This window comes from Rhinoderma darwinii, unplaced genomic scaffold (assembly GCF_050947455.1).
Source record: "Rhinoderma darwinii isolate aRhiDar2 unplaced genomic scaffold, aRhiDar2.hap1 Scaffold_466, whole genome shotgun sequence".
NCBI lineage: Eukaryota > Metazoa > Chordata > Amphibia > Anura > Rhinodermatidae > Rhinoderma > Rhinoderma darwinii.
Window position 1 is genome coordinate 87,187 of NW_027464011.1, and position 19,990 is coordinate 107,176.

General features: G+C 43.9%; 1 non-coding gene and 1 pseudogene across 1 annotated transcript; both read left to right on the plus strand.

The window, feature by feature from the left end:
• Positions 1–2,647: 2,647 nt before the first annotated feature.
• On the plus strand, positions 2,648–2,835 carry LOC142718399 (U2 spliceosomal RNA). The gene has a single exon (XR_012872520.1). It is a non-coding gene; the product is annotated as a U2 spliceosomal RNA (small nuclear RNA).
• A 12,651-nt stretch (positions 2,836–15,486) lies between these two features.
• LOC142718410 (U2 spliceosomal RNA) lies at positions 15,487–15,699 on the plus strand (annotated as a pseudogene).
• The last annotated feature ends 4,291 nt before the right edge of the window (positions 15,700–19,990 follow it).

Below are 19,990 nucleotides of genomic sequence, written 5' to 3' on the forward strand. Positions count from 1 at the left end.
TAAAAGCAGTGATAGGCCAGATCATACACTCCAATCAGGTCTGTGGGATACCCGGGAGGAGTATATGGGATAATTTAAACCTTTTAAAAGATGTGATCAGTGACACGAAAGAGAGAGGAGGTAAAATGGCAATTTTATCTATAGATTTTGAGAAAGCCTTCGATAGAGTGTCACATTTTTATCTTTTTAAGGTTTTAGAAAAGATGGGTATACCGGAAGGTTTTTTACAGTCTCTGAAGGCCTTTTATGAAAATTGTACTAGCAAAATTTTAGTAAAGGGTTTTAAGACACAGGATGTCCTTTTAAATTCCGGAGTTACATAGTTACATAGTTACATAGTTAGTACGGCTGAAAAAAGACACATGTCCATCAAGTTCAACCAAGGGAAGGGAAAAGGGAAGGAAAAATTTCTACACATAGGAGCTAATATTTTTTTGTTCTAGGAAATTATCTAACCCTTTTTTAAAGCCATCTACTGTCCCTGCTGTGACCAGCTCCTGCGGTAGGCTATTCCATAAATTCACAGTTCTCACTGTAAAGAAGCCTTGTCGCCTCTGCAGCTTGAACCTTTTTTTCTCCAGACGGAGGGAGTGCCCCCTTGTTTTTTGAGGGGGTTTTACAAGGAACAGGATTTCACCATATTTTTTGTATGTGCCATTAATATATTTATACAAGTTAATCATGTCCCCCCTTAGTCGTCTTTTTTCAAGGCTAAATAGGTTTAATTCTTTCAATCTTTCCTCATAACTTAAATTCTCCATGCCCCTTATTAGCTTCGTTGCTCTTCTTTGTATTTTTTCCAACTCCAGGGCATCCTTTCTATGAACTGGAGCCCAGAACTGGACTGCATATTCTAGATGAGGCCTCACTAATGCTTTGTAAAGTGGCATTATTACATCCCTGTCCCGCGAGTCCATGCCTCTTTTAATACACGACAATATCCTGCTGGCCTTTGAAGCAGCTGATTGACACTGCATGCTGTTATTGAGTTTATGATTTACAAGTACACCCAGATCCTTCTCAACAAGTGAATCCGCCAGTGTAGAGTGAAGCAGGGGTGTCCCTTGTCCCCACTACTTTTTATTTGTGCGATCGAGCCTCTACTCTGCAGGTTAAGAAAGGATAAGCAGATAAGCGGAGTCCCCCTGCCAGGCGGGGGGGGACTAGAGGCTAAAGTGGTGGGGTACATGGACGATGCCGCGGTCCTTTGCAGGGACACCCTGTCATTACAGAAATCCTTTAAACAGATTTACCAATTCTGTTGCTCCTCCGGTTGTTTAGTAAATTTTAATAAAAGTAACATCTTAAATATCGGCAAAATGGTTTTAATGGACATTCCAGTCCCTGTGTCAGAGTCTGTACAAATTTTAGGAGTCTCCTTCAATGAGTCAAATAATGGTTTTACCAGTTGGGACTTGGTGGCACAAAAAGTCAATCAGAAAATTTGCATGTGGAACATGAGAAAGTTAACAATGGAGGGAAAGGTTTTAATTACAAAAATGGTGATTTTACCTGTTTTATTATATTTAAGTATGGTATTCCCTCCCCCTGAGATTTTATTGAAAAAAATAATTAAAGCATGTTTCACATTTTTATGGAACTCCAGGATGGAAAAGCTCAGGAGAGAGAAGGTAATATTACCCAAACCAATGGGGGGGAAAGATTTCCCCGATATAAAAGCATTCCTTTTAATAAAATTTTTTACTTTATGTCTTAATGCAGTTTTTAAGGAACATTACTGGTCATATTTTATACGTTTTAACACAGGTTATTTTATGAGGAGGAACGGTTGGTTCTCCACGGTTTTAAGCTCCCCGTATGCTTTTAACCTTTCTGGCCAGTATAAGATTTTAGAAAAAATTGTAAACCTTTTTAACTTAAAAGACAAAAATATTAACGAAGTAAAAAATAGTAAAGGAATTTTAAAAAAGATAAAAGAAAATGTTTTAGTAGCTCCCATCAGTAATTTTAATGAACAAAAATGCAAAGAAATATGGAAGATGGTGAACGCTAAATATCTTTTTAACCCACAGAAAGATCTGGCCTGGAGCTGTGCCCACGAGTGTCTTCCATGCCGGGCATTCCAGCATCGAAGGGGACTGACCAACTCGGCTGCGTGTCCAAGGGGAGGATGTAGAGATGACGAGACAGTCTACCACCTTTTCTGGGAATGTTTTTACGCGCAATTGATATGGACAAGAATCCTCCCCTTGGTACAGAAGATTACAGGACTTCGGAGATACACAAGTGATGGCGTTTTATATGGATGCCTGGAATGCCCAACACAGACTCGAAAAATGATGGCATGGAAGATCACCAACTGCGTAAAAGCAGCTCTGTGGGCGGCCAGAAACATTTTATTATTTAAGCATGAAGTTTTAGCTGTGGAAGATGTTTTAGCCATTTGTCTTAATGAAATGTACAAATATTTTCTTTTAGATAAAAAACTCTCTCCTGTTTTATGTAGAAAATGGTTTTTAAGTGAATGGAGTTCCATAATATGATGCCACCAAGTGCCCTTTTATAAATTGTTTTTATTTGACAATTTGTATTTATCTGTATTAAAAACCATGATTGTAAATTTATGTAAATTTTTGTTGAAATGTATTGATTTATTGTAAATTTGTTCAAAATTTTAAATAAACGGTTACCTCCTTTGTTGGGGTAGTCAACTCAAAAAAATCTGTTCTTATCAGTTTAATATCTGATACGTCCCCTATCTGGGGACCATATATTAAATGGATTTTTAGAACAGGGAGATGGAAATAGAGCTTGCTCTGTCCACTCCACGCATTGACCTGGTATTGCAGTATTTCCAGGACCGGTGCACCCTTTCCTTATGTGTTGACTAAAATCAGATTCCAAAAGTGTTTTTTGTGTTTGCCATTGTTTCTGTCTTTCTGAAGGGATCTCCCCTTTTAATCCCATTATTTCAACACCTGTTGGACAATGCATGAGTGATAATGAGCTAATTGATTAAATGCAATTAATGAATACATTGCCACCTCTTGTTTTGTGTCGTCTGTGTGTCTGTGTTTCCGGCATTTCACATTGGATCAGCTCATTCACCTTCCTTGTCTTCTCTCCGCCCTCCCTTTTAGGTAAGTTAAAGAGCTGCACCTGAGCCAGCCACTGATTGATGCAGCACCACAGTCAAATAGTGGAGTGGAGTAGGGGAACAGCAAACAGCCATTAAAGCCGCCCGCCCGCCCGCCCGCCCGCCACAATGGACCTACCTGTGTACACTAGATGGATGTGATGGAATGTACTGTCATCCCTACATTTCAAGAAGGAGTAAGAATTGCAGTTGCAACAAAGCCTTGCTTGCCTACAAAGAGAGCAGCAATTTGGATTTGTTACTATGTTACCTAGAAGAATAACAAACTGTGCAAGGATGGAGGTTGTAGGAGCAAGGAGAAGTTGTCTGTAAAGTTGGTGGATGCTTATTTTCCATTTTGCAGTCCCTTGTCTCCCTCTTGTGGCCTCCTGGAGGCAACTAGCTGTGCAAAAAAAGACAGCCTGGCGGCCGGCTGTTGCAGTGTTGCCCTCTCAGGCAACACTGAGTGACTGACTGAGCCGCACCGTCTTATATAAAGTTCAGACGGAACTTTGCACGTGTCATAGTGGAGCCCTGAGGAGCCAGAGCCAGCTTTCTGACATCATAATGGGGCCTCAGAGATAAAAGCCTGGGCCCAGGCAGTGTTGGTCAGTGCTGCTCAGCAGGCAGCACTGGACTGGACTGGATTACAGCTGATACAAGGTGTGAAGGAACAAGGGGTGGCTGTGGGCATGCACTTGCTGCCGCTGCCAGTGTTTATCTGCATGGCAGCAGGGCATTTGGGCGTTGCCAGGAAGGCGTTTTTATGTAGATTCCTCCTCTTTCAGCACTGCATTGTGGTGCAAGCAAAAGAAGGAAATTCTGTCTGGCTTCCTCTCCGGCCTTTATTCACCTCCCGTGTAGCTGTGAGTGTGTGAGCCTGCAGGGCCCCATGGAATTGCCTAGAAGTAGGCTGAATCGCTGCAAGGGCTGAACAGCAGTATCGGGCAGGCTCGGGCAACGCGCGGCCCGTTCGGGTTATCGCTTCTCGGCCTTTTGGCTAAGATCAGAAGTGGATCAACTTGCTGAAGGGATGGAGCCTCAAGGAGTGAGGAACACCATTCGTTTCCTGGTGAAGCCAGAGAGCAATAGAAGATATGAGCTTGGCACATTTGTTCAGAACGTCCTTTTCAGGATGCTGAACTTGAGAGCACAGGAGATCTACTGCTTGCAGGATAACACTTCTCAAGGGCTTTTTGATGTCTCTTTTGAGACACAAAATGAATGCCTCAGCGTTTTTGAACGCTGCAAAGAGCTGAACACGCAGCCAGAGATGAGAGACTTCACCCTTCTGCCGCTGTTCCTGATGGATGAAAAGCCGGTGACCCTGCACCTCTTCAACCCGTTCACGGAGCTGTCTCATGTGGTGGCTTTCCTCCAGAGATACTGCACCAGCGTAAGAGGAGGAATCAAGCTGAAGAACTGCTTTGGGATCCCAAACGGAAAACTACGCTTCTGGGTGCGTTTCCGTCCAGACTCGGATGGCATCGGAGGAGTGAGCCACCCGCCTTCTTACTTCTCTCTGGGTGGTAACCGAGGATACCTAGTATACCCAGGACAGCCAAGATATTGCCGACAGTGCTTCAAGTTCGGCCACACCCAAGACGCCTGCCCGACCGGACGATGCTGCCGCAACTGCGGCACTATGGGCCACGACGCTGGACGTTGCTCTCAGCCTCGCTCCTGTGACCTGTGCGGCTCCAGAGAACACCTGGTAAGAAATTGTCCGAAAGGCTTAATGACAAGCCGAAGTTATGCGGATGCGGCTCGTACAGGCCGCGGACCCATCTTCCTGGAGACTTCCCTTGCTGTGGAGGATTCGGAGCCGGCCGCAAAAGAGCTACCAATGGCCCAGGCACTGTCCGAATTGCCCTCGCTGTTTTCAAATCCACCTCAGAAGCCAGCACAGGCACCTAACCTACAGAAACTTATATTACGCAGTTTCAACTCTGCTACATCAACACCTGCTGCTGAACTCCAGCTAACACCGGCTGCTGTTCACCCACTAGAGGGCGCTGCTGCACAAGTTCTGGCTTCTCCAGGACATATCCCTGAGCTGGAAGTGCCCGCTGATGCCTCCCCCCAGGGGGTCGAGGCTCGCACGGCACAGAAGATTGTCGCAGCTACGGAGGGCTTAGAGGACTGCCTTTCCCCAATGCAGTCTGATGACCAAGAGGGCAGTGGCACTGTCATCCCGGACACTATGGACAATGTGAGTATGAACCCTTCTTTTTCTGCCGCATTTGAAGCTTTACCCTCACTCTTGGCCCCAAATACCGAAGGAGAGGAGGACCTCTGGGAGACTGTCCGCAGTCGACCCAAGAGGATGAAAACGGAGCCTGACCTCCCTACCCTTAGCGGTGCTAGTCTTAGCTCCCTGCCTTGTGCCCAGAGACTGCTTAGCCCTCCAGATAAAAGAGATACCAACTCTTTCGAAGTGCTGGCCGATTTGACGGAGGAGTTACTCAGCCAGGATAGTGGGGCGTCCTCCCCCTTCCTCGATGGCGACGTGGTCAACCTTTTTGCTGATACCTTACACATGCCACAAACATGATTTGATCTGCAGGATTTTGTTTCTGATTTCTTCTTTTTTCATTAATAACATTCACACTAATAAGGAAGGATGAACAATTATTTAATTTTCATATTATTCTATGTGTAATATCTTTTTATGCCTACGTGTCAGGACGATGTTTATCGCACATTGCGTGACTTGTGTAACATTTCTCTGCTTAGCTTATCTTGGGTGGTCAGACATCTTAGACAGACCCCGCCTTTATCTGTACATTTCACGAACAGCTTGACCACATCTTGCTGAGTAATTGTGGTTTTGTCATATATATATGTGTTATACTTGCCAGTAAAATCAGAGAGATATTCTGACAGACAATCATGACTGCTGTGCCTGATTTGATGTACAGAGGGCCCATATATATTTCTCAAGGCCGACACTAATTTGAAAACCACTCAACAAAGAAGGGAAGTCCATTTTGCTTCTGACAAACACAGTCTACCTGAAGGGGGCTTCCTTGACAGTTTAAATGGTGCCGAAAACCCGGGATCTCTCGGAGGAACGTTTCCTAGCGTCTGCTAGTCCGGAACATCTGGAAGAGTCATTGAAACCAAAACCGCGCGGTAAGTAACTACTTTTTGTTACAATACCTGTTTCAAATACTCTGCCAGAATATCCGGTAAGACTCTGGGTAATTGTGTCCCCGCACAGAGATTCCACTAAGAGTCAGGTCCTTTGTTGAGTTGGTCTGGTATGATTGTATGAGCGTTGATAAACTTGTATAACATTTGTACAGTTGCGCAGTGTGAGGTTGGGATAGTTCATACACCCGGCTGTGGCCATCTTGGATGGGCAGCACACTATCCTAGAGTTGTGTTTTGGTATCAAGAAACCTGCATTTAACACCTAATTCCTGCAGTGTGTGTGTTTGTTGTGTACATGTGGAATCGAGAGGGTCAGTAGAAGGCTTAATTTTAAAAATACATTATTAATCTGCATGCTCAGACAGATTCTGTGGGACAAAAGTTAGGGGAAATAATTGTGAAAGGCTGTTATAGTCCCAATATACATTACAGTCAAGTACTCTGTCAAACCCAAATTAGAGAAACAAGTATGAATAGTAAAAAGAAGGTAATAATACAGTATTGAGGACGCCCCATGAATTGACTGGTGGATGGAAAGACCTGATAGCCTCGGGGCATTCCCCGTCGTTCCCTCTGATAACTGCCTCCACTACGTCAATAGCGGCCAATACTGGAAAATTCCTTCTAGCCCGGGAACATTCTCCTCGTTGTAAAATAACAACCTAGGAACCAAAGTTTCTGAAGTAGTATAACTTCCAACCTCCAGCTAAAAAAGGTGTTGTAATAGTATAATTACCACACTGTCCCAGAAACGCTCTTACCCAAATACCTATGAATGAGACCCACTCCTGTGTGAATGGTATGAGATTTGTTGATATAGATTGTACAGAAGGCATGGTGTTAGGATTTGTAGTCTTACTACTAGCAACAGTGATATTGAAGTGGTAAATAACTCAACTGCGGCCCAGTTGATATAAAGTCCCTGAGTAAAAGGGCTTGGAATAATCTCCCAGCGTAGGAGATTGCATATATATAAGGGAATGTATATATGAGGTAAACCACTAGAAAGTGAAGGACAGTAAGGTCCTCACAAAGTCCCTGAGTAAAAGGGCTTGGAATAATCTCCCAGCGTAGGAGATTGTATATATATAAGGAGTATATATATAAGTGGTAAACCACTGGAACGTGAAGGACAGTAAGGTCCTCACAAGGTCAGTTCTTTTTGAGGAAAGGAACTGTGATCCCTAGGAAATGGGGTCAGGAGATAGTAAGACTGCCCACCGGTGTGATCCGATGGCATGGATATCAGCCTGCAATATAGTAGAAGGTTTGAAAGGAAAAAAATGCTGTGAAAGATTGCAAAAGGATGTTTAAAATGATGGGAGTGGGTTTGTGTGGAACGCTTGAAGAAAGGTGAGGAAGTGGTCAAAAACTGTAAAAGAATGTTTTAACAAATGAAGATAGGAAGTAATGGTATGTTAAATGCATTGGCAATCATAGGAGGCGGTAGAAGGTTCTGACAGAATGTTAAAATGATCAGGAATGTCAAAAGGAAGTTGTTTATATAGTTCAAGATGAAAAACTTTCATCAAACAGAATGCTGGCTGGTAAAAAGACAATGAACTGATAGCAAAAGCAGAATTATTAGATTAACATAGATTTTGATAAGAGTGACTGTAAGACTAATACAGCTAGGTATATTGTAGTGAGTAATGTGGATTATGATGAGAAGTATGATGTAGACATGTATACAGTGTGTGTGTCCGTGTATACAGTGTGTGTGTCGCAGACTAGTCTGAGGAGCAAATGAAATTGTGTACTGTTTGATGTGAGATGTTTTTCTCAATCCAGATTGAGAGCTGAATTAATTGAACTTTAAATCATTATTATATGTAAAAATATTGTGTAAAAAGTCCTAGAACATTGAATTGAAGTACAAGATTGTGTAAATAGACTGACGTTTTAACTTACCTTATCTATAAGGTTTAAATAATTAAAGTTAGCTCTTAGAAATATAGCAGAGACTTAGTTGCCTTTCAGCATTTTGGCTTGCTGGGGCTTCTAGTTCTACAAAAAAAAAAAAAAATGAAGGAAGTTATGAAACACAGGGGGGGGGAGCAGTGTGTGAGAATGTTAGAAGGACGTAAATTGCTGCTCTCTTTTCCTCAAATTAAATACAACTCGCACGGTCTGCATAAATGACCTTGCTAATTTATTGTGAAGGAAACTGATAAGTGTGTATTTTTCTCTGTCCCTCTGCCTCCAGATTGTTCTGGACGGCGCTTCCCCGGGGCACAGCACATTCGCCTGATATTGTCACCCGTACAATGAAAGAGCTGCTGGATAAGTGGTCCCCCAAACACTCCACCACTTGTCTATTGCAATATTTGCTTTTGTGTTGTCTCTGTTGAAATATGCGCTCAGGAAACAGGTACCCCACGCCGTACATGAGCTCATGAGCACTGCATAAACCAAGCATTTGTCTGTTGCACGACTCACAAAGATTGAGCTCACTCTTCTCTCCCCAAACATTACCATAAAACGTTGTGTGGTCCTAAATCCAGCTACCCTACTTCCGCTGAATTTGGATCAAAAGGGGGATAGTGATAAAGATAGTGATGAACATGACTGTCAAAGTTTAGATGAGATAGAAGCAAAAGGCATGTCTAATGTATTTGATGTTGCACTCACTAACCCTGATGCTGAGTATTTTGTAGATGGATCACGATACTGGAGTGAAGACAAAGGACATTTTCTCACCGGGTATGCGGTAGTCCACAATGGTAAGCCAGTCACACAACAGTCCCTACCCTCCAGTAGCTCTGCACAGGAGGCGGAACTAAGAGCACTCACTGAAGCGTGTAAGTTGGGCAAAGGGTTGTGTGTGAATATATATACAGACTCCAGGTACGCTTTTGGAGTAGCTCATGACTTTGGAACTATATGGAGAACTAGAGGTTTCCTAACCTCAGCTGGTAAAGCTATAAAAAATGCAGACGCAGTGAAAGCACTGTTAGAGTCCCTACAACTGCCTACAAAGGTAGCAATAATAAAGGTACAAGCGCACACCCACAATGGTGATAGCCAGTCAGAAGGCAATGCACTGGCCGACCAAGCAGCAAAAGTAGCCGCCGCTGCTACCCTCCCCGTGCTCACGGTCCAACAGGTGGCCCCTGTCACGGAGGAATTGCTATGTGCTCTCCAAACCCAAGCACCGACCCCGGAGCATAAACTGTGGCAGGAGGTGGGGGCTGTTAAAGGTGAAGGAGGGCTATGGCGTGTAAAGGGTAATGTATGCCTGCCGCAAAGCTTGTTTCCCATGATGTGTGCCCTGGCGCATGGCCTGACACACTGCTCTAAAGGAGCCATGAGTCAATTAGTACTTAGAACCTGGCACGCCCCGGGATTCCAGCATGCTGCAGCAAAATATGTACAAAGCTGCATGATCTGTGCACAGCACAACCCAGGAAAGGTAGTAAAAACACCAGCAAAACACACACCCAAGTCCTACTACCCCTTTCAGAGACTGCAGGTGGATTACATACAGCTACCTCAGGTGGGGCCATATAAATATGTTCTAGTCTGTATTGATTTGTTTTCAGGATGGCCTGAAGCCTTTCCAGTATCAAAAGCAAATGCTGCTAGCACAGCAGATAAGCTACTAAATGAAATAGTATGCAGGTATGGTGTCCCAGAGACCATAGAAAGCGATAGAGGAACACATTTTACTCAGGAGTTACTGGGGAAGATCTTAAAAAGCCTAGGAATAGAGCAAGCATTTCATACCCCATACCATCCGCAGAGTAGCGGCAAAGTAGAAAGGTTAAATGGAACATTGAAATTGAAAATTCAGAAAGCCATGGATGAGACTTCCTTGCCATGGACGAAATGCTTGCCTATGGCCCTGTTTTCCGTAAGAAGCACCCCAAGGGGAAAGGATCAACTCTCCCCTTTTGAGATTCTTTTTGGGTGTCCTCCAAAGACTGGTTTATATTTTCCCCAACAATTGCAGAGTAATTATGATAAGATGACACAATATCTGATGGCCTTACATAAACGACTCGAAAGAGTGCACAAATTGACACTGTCTTCTATTCCAGATCCTAACTCTCTTGCAGGAACCCACTCCTTGCAACCAGGAGATTGGGTTGTGGTAAAGATCCACGATCGCACCAGCCTACAGCCTCGCTATACAGCACCTCATCAAGTGCAGCTGGTGACCGCTACTTCAGTAAAACTCCAAGAGCCACTTGGATACACGCTAGCCACTGCAAGAAGATACTGAGCCAAGATGTGGTACCTGGTAGTGACACTCCTGAACCTGATGCTAGTCAACACACTGCCACCGTACCTAAATAAGGACGATTGGGACAATACATTCATCAAGCACCACCAAGTTTTATATCAGGCCTTGAAGGGCCAGGATAACCTGACTGATTGTTGGACTTGTACTCATAGTCCTGTTAACTCCAAAAGTATGCCCTAACTTGCCATCCCTGTCACCTTGAATGAAATCAGAGAACTGTGTAATAACACTGTAATTACTACCCTGACAGGGAAAAGTAAGGATAAAAATGTACCATTGCCAGTAGCTGCATGGATGGAAGAGCCGTGGATGTTGTTTAACAGGAGTGGTCCACCCCTAAAGGTGGCACAGACGCCTCAGGCTTCTGTGTGAGTGGACCTTACCTGTTATCCCAGCTTCTCATCCTGCAGCTGTATACACATTAAATGTGGCAGAATACCTTTTTCATTAATGAACTACACAGAATGCAATGGTACCAGTTCCATCGATACTCAGTGTGTAGGAATTGATGCCACGTTAGGGCAGATGCCCCCCTGCGTAACTACCACCTTACAAATGATCAGGGAAGCCTTACTATTACATGTTAACAATACCACCAACATTACAGCCTTCTCCTCTGCACTAGAGGGTAACATGGTAGTCAAATGGGTGGCAAACTTATTTAACGGGTCAGTTGTAGGAGTACCAAAGAACATGTATATCGTATGCGAACACCAGGCGTATAAATGGCTAACACCTGCCATGTGCATCATACCACATGAAGATGTAAATGTTAATGCAGTGCCCAGACACACATACTACTCATTATATTAGTTTATTTATATATATATATATATATATTTGTTAAACTAGTCATTTCTTTAGTACCAATGATATGTAAGAAGACCAAAAAGATTGTTCATCACAAACCTAAGCCGAAAAGTTTTGACGACCAATACCCTATGTCCTGAAGTAATATTCAAGATCATTTACCGGTGAATGGACTCAGGTCCCATTTGATGGAAACACCAAGTGAAGTAGCTGGACAATGAGAATGAATATGAAAAACAGGAGGGTTTAATAAGGAAGGATGAACAATTATTTAATTTTCATATTATTCTATGTGTAATATCTTTTTATGCCTACGTGTCAGGACGATGTTTATCGCACATTGCGTGACTTGTGTAACATTTCTCTGCTTAGCTTATCTTGGGTGGTCAGACATCTTAGACAGACCCCGCCTTTATCTGTACATTTCAGCGAACAGCTTGACCACATCTTGCTGAGTAATTGTGGTTTTGTCATATATATATGTGTTATACTTGCCAGTAAAATCAGAGAGATATTCTGACAGACAATCATGACTGCTGTGCCTGATTTGATGTACAGAGGGCCCATATATATTTCTCAAGGCCGACACTAATTTGAAAACCACTCAACAAAGAAGGGAAGTCCATTTTGCTTCTGACAAACACAGTCTACCTGAAGGGGGCTTCCTTGACAACACTCTCTATTTTTTCCCTTAATGTAAGGGTTTTCCAGGACAAAGCAAGGCGGACAGCTATCTTAGAACACCTTGCCGCCAAACCAGGCGATATTTTTTGTTTACAGGAATGTGGCCTTGCCACCACCCCCAAAAGCTCGGAATGGGCACACGGCCCATCCCTCTGGTCCGCTTCCACCAACAACAAGAATGACGGAGTGGGCATTCTATTTAGAAATAATAATTTTGTGATTGACAGTTATGTGATTGTAGAAGAAGGCAGATGTTTAATTGCTTATGTTAAGTATAGAAATGTCACCTTTAGGGTTATTAACATTTATGCTCCTGCAGACAAAAATGAGAGGAAGGAGCTTTTTGACAAACTAAAACTGTTCCTTCCTGGGCGTTTGCCATGCATATTAGTGGGGGATGTCAACTGCCACCTGCAGGGGGACAAAATTGATGTAACGGGAAAGCAGTTTGTCCAGTTAACGTCTGATTTTCATTTACAGGATGTTGTGGTATTAAGTAAAATCAAGCCTGCACCTGACACATACCATGCTGACAGGGGTGGGATTCACTCCAGGTTGGATTATCTCTTTGTCTCACGGGACTTTACTGTGAAATCTTATCACCAGGAGAGGGTGCTGTTCTCTGATCATGAATGTTTGATGTGTGCTTTGAATTTGGATGATGATAGGAAGTATGGGAAAGGAGTGTGGAAATTGAATGTAAGCATTTTGGAGGATGAAACTGTGAAAGGTAACTTTAAAAAAATGTACGACAGATGGCGACAACAGAAAGCTGACTTTGAATGCATTTTGGATTGGTGGGATTGGGTGAAAGGTAGAATAGGTTTTTTCTTTAAACAAAATGGGTATAGATTAGCTGCTAGGAAAAGGGGTATGTATGCCAGAGCGCAAGCGAGAATGAATACCTTACATAGGCTTAGAAAGGAAGGTTTGGATGTGGATGAACAATTGTGTGGGGCCAGAAAGGAGGTGAGCGATTTGTTAAGGGTAAGGGGGAAACAGATCATATACCAGGCTAAGATAGACTGCATGGAAAAAAGACGAGTCTTGCTCACGTTTTTTCTTCAAAATGGTCGCGAGAACAAACAGGGATTTGCCCAATATGGCAGATACAAATGGGAATAATGTGAGTGGTGCTGCTATGAAAGAGGTGATTGAATCCTTTTATACGGAGCTGTACAGTGAGAAGGTGAGAGATGTGGGGCTAGAGGAAGACGTGATAGGAGCGCTGCATGACAGGGTTGGACAAGATGATCTGCCAGCTCTAGAAAAGGAAATCCTGGAGGATGAGGTAAGACAGGCTTTCTCTAACATGGCTAGAAATAAAACACCAGGGAAGGATGGACTGTCTGTAGAATTTTATACTGATTACTGGGACATAGTGGGTCCAGAGGTCCTAGAGATTTATACTTATATGTGGAAAGAGGGTAAAATTAGCTTAAGCATGAAGGAGGGGGTTGTTGTTCTTATCTATAAAAAAGGAGATAAAACCGACCTCCGGAACTGGAGGCCAATTACCTTACTGAACGTTGACTACAAAGGTTATGCAAAACTCATTGCAAACCGAATGAGCAGGGTGGTAGGTCAAGTGGTACAAGATGACCAGGTATGTGGGGTGCCTGAGAGGTATATTGCAGGGAACCTTAGTCTCCTGAGGGATGTGATATGGGATTGCACTCAGAGAAATAGGAGTGTAAACGTGCTTTCACTGGATTTCGAGAAAGCCTTTGATAGGCTCTCTCACTCCTTTTTGTTTCAGGTTATAGAGAGGATGGGCTTTCCGCCAATTTTCGTTAAGGCCATTAGGAGCCTGTATGAAGAAATAGGGAGTTGGATTCTAGTTAATGGCTTTCTAAGCAATAGAGTTAGTGTTTCCTCGGGAGTCAGACAAGGCTGCCCGCTATCACCGCTAGTTTTTATTTGTGCTATGGAACCTTTATTCTGCATGATACGGAGTGACAAGTTTATGGGAGGGGTAAAAATACCTGGGAGTGGGGGCCAGTGTGTGAAAGTCTTAGGTTATATGGATGATGTGTGTGTGGTGAGTGAAAATAAAGCTGAATTGTTAAGAGCTAAACTATTAGCCAACATATATTGTGGAGCATCGGCTTTCAGAATAAATTGGGACAAATGTGAAGTCAAATGTTTTGGAGGTGCATGTGACATGTCTGATGTGGGGGTTAAAATTGTTGACAGTATAAAAGTTCTGGGTCTTCAGTTTGATGAAAGATTAAATGGTCAGCAGAGCTGGGGAACGGTGAGGGAGAAAATAGCGAGAAAACTGGGTTTCTGGGAATTGAGGGATTTAACTTACACTGGAAAGGTGTTGATGGTCAAATGTGTAATTTTGCCCATGTTGCTGTATGTGGCGAACATTTTCCCACCCAGTTACATGGAACTCAGAAAAATTAATAGGGTTATCTTCCTCTTCCTATGGGGTTGTAAAATGGAAAGAGTTAAACGGAGTACAGTAGTGAAATCTAGGAAAAACGGAGGATTGGGTTTCCCTGATGTTCACCTTTTTCTAGCCATTAACCTTATAGTTACTGTATTGAGACTGTTTAAAGGTAACACAAAAGTAGCCCACATGATTCGATACTCGGGAGGATGGATATGGTGTAGAATGGGATGGTGTAGCCGTAACCTGCGACAACCCGTGGCCTTTCTTTGTCCATCCTGGTATAAATGTATAGAAATTTTTGTTATTAAACATGAACTGTGTGACTTAAGTACAACGGACCTATGCAATAAAAATAAAGTCCTGGCAGCCTGTACAAAGGATGAGACGACGACCAACATAGATCTCCTGACATCTGTAGAAACCCAACAGGTATGGAAAAATCTGTCTATGGATGGTATGACTAACAAACAAACACAGGTAATGTGGCTCAGTATGCAAGGGGCCTTACCAGTCAGGGAAGTACAGAAAAAGAGGGATTTAGTAAGAACGGATATGTGCCCAAGACAGGGATGCGGGGGCAGGGAAAGCATTCTGCACCTCTTCTGGAATTGTGATTTTGCGCAACGGGTTTTAGACCAATTAAAAAACGTAGTCAAAGAACTGACAGGGATTCAATACCTCACATTTGCCTATGTTCTTTTTGGAATAGGGTTGACAGACAAACACAAGAGCCGAGTGTTATGGTTGCTCATGTTATGTGTCAAAGAAGTCTTATGGGACGCCAGAAACATTTATGTATATAAACGGGAAGTGTGGGAGGACTCTGATTGTGTCAAATTGATTTTAAGCCGACTGTACTTATGTTACCTTTGGGATAAACGGAAAGGAGACAAGTTTGACGCTGAAGGTGTTTGGAAGTTCAAAAAATGGAAACACCTAGTTTAAAATAAAAACATAAACTTAAAATTGTATTTATCCTGTTAAATTTTACCTGCACACCTTTTGTCAAATAAAAAATAAATGAATAAGAACCACATGATGACCTGGTTATGACTTGAAATCTTGATGAGTTTGCTTTTTGTCAAGTTATTTATGCCTTTACCACCAGACCTGATGGTTTTAAAAAAAAAAAAAAAAAAAAAAAAAAAAAAATCTGTTCTTATCAGTTTAATATCTGATACGTCCCCTATCTGGGGACCATATATTAAATGGATTTTTAGAACAGGGAGATGGAAATAGAGCTTGCTCTGTCCACTCCACGCATTGACCTGGTATTGCAGTATTTCCAGGACCGGTGCACCCTTTCCTTATGTGTTGACTAAAATCAGATTCCAAAAGTGTTTTTTGTGTTTGCCATTGTTTCTGTCTTTCTGAAGGGATCTCCCCTTTTAATCCCATTATTTCAACACCTGTTGGACAATGCATGAGTGATAATGAGCTAATTGATTAAATGCAATTAATGAATACATTGCCACCTCTTGTTTTGTGTCGTCTGTGTGTCTGTGTTTCCGGCATTTCACATTGGAACAGCTCATTCACCTTCCTTGTCTTCTCTCCGCCCTCCCTTTTAGGTAAGTTAAAGAGCTGCACCTGAGCCAGCCACTGATTGATGCAGCACCACAGTCAAATAGTGGAGTGGAGTAGGGGAACAGCAAACAGCCATTAAAGCCGCCCGCCCGCCCGCCACAATGGACCTACCTGTGTACACTAGATGGATGTGATGGAATGTACTGTCGTCCCTACATTTCAAGAAGGAGTAAGAATTGCAGTTGCAACAAAGCCTTGCTTGCCTACAAAGAGAGCAGCAATTTGGATTTGTTACTATGTTACCTAGAAGAATAACAAACTGTGCAAGGATGGAGGTTGTAGGAGCAAGGAGAAGTTGTCTGTAAAGTTGGTGGATGCTTATTTTCCATTTTGCAGTCCCTTGTCTCCCTCTTGTGGCCTCCTGGAGGCAACTAGCTGTGCAAAAAAAGACAGCCTGGCGGCCGGCTGTTGCAGTGTTGCCCTCTCAGGCAACACTGAGTGACTGACTGAGCCGCACCGTCTTATATAAAGTTCAGACGGAACTTTGCACGTGTCATAGTGGAGCCCTGAGGAGCCAGAGCCAGCTTTCTGACATCATAATGGGGACTCAGAGATAAAAGCCTGGGCCCAGGCAGTGTTGGTCAGTGCTGCTCAGCAGGCAGCACTGGACTGGACTGGATTACAGCTGATACAAGGTGTGAAGGAACAAGGGGTGGCTGTGGGCATGCACTTGCTGCCGCTGCCAGTGTTTATCTGCATGGCAGCAGGGCATTTGGGCGTTGCCAGGAAGGCGTTTTTATGTAGATTCCTCCTCTTTCAGCACTGCATTGTGGTGCAAGCAAAAGAAGCAAATCCTGTCTGGCTTCCTCTCCGGCCTTTATTCACCTCCCGTGTAGCTGTGAGTGTGTGAGCCTGCAGGGCCCCATGGAATTGCCTAGAAGTAGGCTGAATCGCTGCAAGGGCTGAACAGCAGTATCGGGCAGGCTCGGGCAACGCGCGGCCCGTTCGGGTTATCGCTTCTCGGCCTTTTGGCTAAGACCAAGTGTATTTATACAGGAGGTTTTTGGTCAGAAGGTGCTCAGGTACCCTCTCTCTCGGCCTCGGGGGATCGTCCAGGTTCGCCTGGACTTCACCCCCGTGCTGCTATTTGGGAGAGAGGCTTAGTCCTGAGCAACGAGTTGCGATCCCCCCCAGCCCCTTGGTCTCCGTAAGACAAGGGGCGCAGCGAAAGCTGTGCGGTTCGACCTGGCCACGCTAATGGCAGGCGAACCCGATGCGGTGCCGGTGTACGCCCGGCTTAAGAATTCTGCACGATTTATCGTGGCAGAGGGTGGAGGCGGTCCCCGTGGTATTAAATTTTTAGTCCACGCCATTTTGGAAGATCTGCTGGCGGTCCACAAGAACGAGCTCTTGGCTATCCAGGACTACCCGAAGCGAGGAATCTACGATGTCACCTTCATGGGAGAAGGAATACTCCGTGATGCTATGGACCGAGCTGAGAGGAAACAAGGTGAACTCGTAGCAGCGGGAGTCAAGGTAGTAGAGCACGAATTTGAAGTAACAAAACTCGTGGTGATTAAAATGTATTCCCCATATGTGAGAGATATGGAAGTGGCAGCATTTCTAGCTGCCTACTTCAAAAATGTCAAACTCCTGGGGAAAGTGATGAACGAGTGTGGAGTGTGGACCGCCAAATGGAAGTTTTTAGTTACGCTGATTAAGGACCCCTCCACCCAAGAAACGAGATTACCACCGGCTCGTTTTAAAATTGGAAATGTGAATGGCGACCTCTACTTCTCAGGGATGCCAAACTTCTGCAGGGCTTGCGGTACCTATGGACATACCAGTTTTAACTGCGATGTCACCTGCAGAAACTGTGGAAGCAAAGAGCACAATATAAGGGAGTGCACAGAGGAAAAAAAATGCAACTTTTGTCAAAAAACTGGTCACTTGTATTTTTCTTGTCCTCATAGGTACCGAAGCGGAGAAGAAGAGCAACCCGGGGCGCCCCCACGTGCTCCACCAGTGGACCAGCCCCGCCCTCAGGGAGAGGAACAAGCCAGTGCTGCAAAGGAGCAGCGGGGTACCTGGGCTTCAAGAGTACGGTCTGTTGGAGCCAAAGCAGGTACCTCACAGCCAACAGCCTCAGAGGAGAGAAGGGAGTCCAGTGCGAAAGAAAAACGCCAAGCCAAACGTAAGGCTGAGAAGGGGCAGGCCAGTGAGATAACTGAGGCATCCCAGAGTGCTGGTTGCTCAGTGGATGCCGGGCCTGCTCCCAATCCTGGGTCTCTAGATACGGAGTCTGAAGAGGAAGGTTGGCTGAAAGTGGGTCCCCGTAAAAAGGGTAAACAGGAGCGTGCCGGTAGGGGGGTGACAGGGGAGGAGCAAATGGATACGTCCGTAAAGCAAAGTGAGGCTCCTCCTAGGACCACCCCCTCGTCGTTACTGGTGAGGAGGGTGGGCGCTGTTCCCCCCGAGCCAACCGACACCCCGCCATGTGCGCAACCTCCCCCTCTAGAACGGCCTGCACGGCCTCAGGGGGGAGCGGCGGGGCCCTTGGGGGACCCACCCGATACAGACCTATATGGTCAGCCGTTAGAGACCCAGGTAAGGCTGTGTGAATCTGGGCTCCCTGTATACGAGATGAGGGCTGTTGGCTCGACGCTCACTGAAGGTAGTTCCTCTCCTGAATCATCCCCTTTCTCGCTAGAGTCAGACGAGGGCGGGGAGATGAGTTCAAGCGAGATTTCTGGTATTGCTGGTGGAGGCCAAGTCTGATTTTAAGTAACACGATTATTTATTTTTTAAAATCAAGACTAACACAATTAAAACTCCACGATGTCTGAAATAAAGGGGATCTCCCTCAACGTGAGGGGCGCCAAGTCCAAAGTCAGAAGGGTTGCTCTCTTCAGTTTTTTATCTGGCCTGGCAGCCTCTGTTTTTTTCCTGCAGGAGTGCGGCATTCCCCATGCAATGAAGTACCATAAATATAAAGAGGATTGGAAGTATGGTCCATCAGTCTGGTCTGGATCTAATGAGTCCAGATCAGCAGGGGTCGCCATTCTTTTTAAGGGAAACGTTTTTATTGATTTTATTCAAGAGATTCTTCCAGGACGTATTTTATTGGTTAAAGCTTTTATTGACGGCGTAAAATGGCAGTTTTTAAATTTTTACGGCTCACCTGACAAAAATGAGAGAACAGAGATGTTAGAAATGTTACCTCTTTTTATTAATACAACTGAGCCTTTTATCCTCGCAGGTGATTTTAACTGTATCCTGAGGGGGGAACGCCGGCTTACCAGTGCTACAAGTAGGAATTACGATAAGACCTCTGGACTGCTCAAAGATATTGTAAATGATTTTAAATTAACTGATGTGTACAAAGAATGTAATAGGAGCAGCCCAGAGGAAGCCGGCGTTACCTGGAGCAACGCCACCTGTAGCTCCAGGATAGATTTTATTTTTTGTAATGAGAATGTACTGCCTTTTAATTGTGAAGTTTTAACTAATGTTTTTTCAGATCACAAGCTTTTATCATTTTATGTAAAGCGTGATTTTAATAAACCGGTGTGTAAGAAGTCCTGGAAGTTAAATGTTTCCCTTTTAGATGATCCACAGGTTTTTACTGATTTTATTGAATTTTACCAAAAATGCAGGCGGGGGAGAGACATGCGTACTCCCATCAGTGCATGGTGGGAGAAAATGAAAAAAAGAATAAAGGAATTTTTTATTAAAAAGAGCGTGGCGAAAGCCAGGGAAAAACATGCTTTTTTTAAAATTCTCAGCACCCGTCTGCAGACCCTGTACAAGATGAGAGATAATGAAATTGACGTTAAAACTGACATCACTAACTTAAAAAAAGAAATAGCCCAGTGCCTGGAGCAGAAGGGCAAAGAAATCATTTTCCGTTCCAAAATTCAGCATGTGGAGGAGAATGAGACCTGCTCCAGGTACTTTTTAAAAAAAATTAACAATAAAAAGGCTATTATTAAAAATATTGAAGGTGTGTCAGATGTACAGGGTATTTTAAGTAAAGTTCATGAGTTTTATGCTGACCTTTTTAGTGTTA